Below are 2,674 nucleotides of genomic sequence, written 5' to 3' on the forward strand. Positions count from 1 at the left end.
ACTCCGTTTTCTCTTCTTCCCATCCTTTCTTCTATCTATCCTCTGTTCCGTTACTATTTTTCTTGTATTCCTCTTTTCCATCCATCCCATCTCCCTTTCTTGCCACTCTGCTCTCCTTCCCTTCCTCTCTCTTTTCCTCCCTCCCGTTACTTTGATTTTTTTTCTTTTCGTATTTTCCATTCTCTTTTTTTATCCCTCTTATCTCTCTTTCCTTCCTCTCAGTTTTCTCTTCTTCCTTTCCTTTCATCTTTCGTTCACCTCGTTAGTGTTTGACCTTAATTTCCTTCTGTTCCTCTCTTCCCTTTTTCCTTCTCACTTCTTCCTGTATCTTCTTCCATTTTTCACACATTTCCCTTCCTTATTTCCCTTCAGACCTTCACTCACTCTCCCCTGTCTCATTCTTTTCCTCTTCCCCTCCCTCCTTCTTTATATTTGTCCTCTTTCCTCTGCTTTCTCTTGCATTTTCTCTACACTGCCTCGCATTCTCTTCCTCTCTGTCTCTCCCTTCGTCCTCTTTCTTTGCTTCTTCTTACTTTTTCTATACATCTCTCTTTCTTTTCCTTCTTTGTATTTGTCCTCTTTCTTTGCTTTTTCTTACTCTTTCTCTACATTTACCCAGCTCTTCCTTGTCAGATTTCCACCCCTCCCTCCCTTTCATTTTTCGAGATTTCTGACTTTTTCTTCCTCCACTCCTCCTCCGCTTTCTATCTTTGGACTGATAATATTTTCATCAGGGAGAGCAACATGCTGTGACCTAATAATATTTGCACGCACGTAAATGGTGAGAGGGAAATATTATGGCTTTCCGTAATCTCAGAAATGGATAGAAAAAATGTTGACATATGGCTTTTATGGCGAAGAGACAGGAGGGGAGAGGAAAGGAAGAAGAGAGGCTGGAGGGGAGACGTGTGGGAAGAAGAGAGGGGAGAGATATAGGAGGAAGGTAGAGGAGGAAGAGGGGAGGTATAGGAGAAACGTAGAGACTGGAGAGAGGTAGAGGAGGAAGGGAGATAAAGGCTGGAGGGAAGAGGTATGGGAGGAAAGGAAAGGCTGTAGGGGAGAAGTAAAGGGAGGGGAGAGGGAAAAGAGAAAGGTAGAGGGTGAAGGGGAGAGGTATGGGAAGAAGGTAGATGATGGAGGGGAGAAGTAAAGGGAGGGGAGAGGGATAAGAGGAAGGTAGAGGATGAAGGGGGGTGATATAGGAGGAAGGGAGAGGAGAGGTAAAGAAGAATGTATAAGGGTGGAGAGGGGAGAGATATGGGTAGAAGATAGATGATGGAGGGGAGATGGATAAGAGGAAGGAGAGGATGTAGGGGAGAGAAGTATAGGAAGGGGAGAGGTAGAGGAAGGCAGAGGCTGGAAGGGCAAAGGTACATATGAAGAAATAGGAAGGTGTTATATTATCCTGAAGGTAAAAGTGGCCTCGTTATAGGTATTGATATTTGGCTATGATTTTGTCTTTTGTTCTGCCTTCCATTCTTTATCACGTATTTTCTCTTATTTTTATTTTTCCACCAACAATAATGTGTGTAAATTCATGCACTGTGGGGAACCAGATGAAGTATTTGTATATAGTTTTGTCTTAATTTTTCCGCTATTCATTCCTTATTTTGTCTTATTCCTTTTCATTTATCTCATTCTTTATTTATCAATATTCTTTTTATTTGTCCACCAACATTCATGCACTTGAGGATCAGATAAGGTATTTCTTTATATAGTTTTGTCTTTCTTGTCTGCCTCTCATTCCTTATCACTTTTTTTTTTTACCGTTTCATCCATTTTGTCTCTCCACCAACATTGTCGTGTGTAAAGTCATGCGCCCAGGGAACATTTAAGGTATTTCTTTAAAATTTTGTTTTACGTACTAATCTGCCCGTCATTCTTTATCGCCTTTTTCTTACCGTTTCATCCTTCTCATTTCTCCATCAACATCAACGTGTCTAAATTCATGCACTTTGGGGCCAGATATAGTATAGTAGTTTTACGCCCATCATGCAAGGGAAGCCGCTGCCAGCCCTCAAGTAAGAATCAGATCGCGGCGTCATTTCTTGTGCCAAACGACCTAAACCATTCGAGGCGATTCAAGCGTGTCAGCAGGAAAGCGACCACGACACGTCTGCAAGCGGGAAAGTTTCGTTTATGGCGCCCGTGGTGGTGTTTTCCTTGTACGATTCGTTTTTGTGGCTTCATCTTGAAAACGCGGCGAGGCTTCAATGAGTCCCCTAATTTTCACCACACTGCTACTCTCGAGGAATCAGAAACGAGATACAAAACCATTATCGTCTATGGCCCATAATTCGTAGACACTTCAGGACTTACGCACCCACATTTCATAAAGCTTTCGTAGAGGTTGTGGGTTCTTTCAATGGTATTTTTATGAGCCTAGAGATAGTCTGACAAAGCTTCTGGAACATGAATGCGAGAAACGCTCACGAGAATCCGACTGTCCTCTTTTGTGGCCTTTTGAAATATCTGTTGTGAGCCGAAAGCGTCTGAGATCATGATCCGCATAATTAAAGACTCAACCATTTTATTTTATTTTATTTTCCCTTGAAACATGAGAACTGTGAAGGGATATGATACAGGTTTTCATGTACATAATAGAGTGGAAAATAATAAATCAGGCCAATCTTCAAGTCAAGGCATAACCAAGATCTGCCATTATCCATAACCT

This window comes from Eriocheir sinensis, chromosome 5, assembly GCF_024679095.1.
Source record: "Eriocheir sinensis breed Jianghai 21 chromosome 5, ASM2467909v1, whole genome shotgun sequence".
Classification (NCBI taxonomy): Eukaryota; Metazoa; Arthropoda; class Malacostraca; order Decapoda; family Varunidae; genus Eriocheir; species Eriocheir sinensis.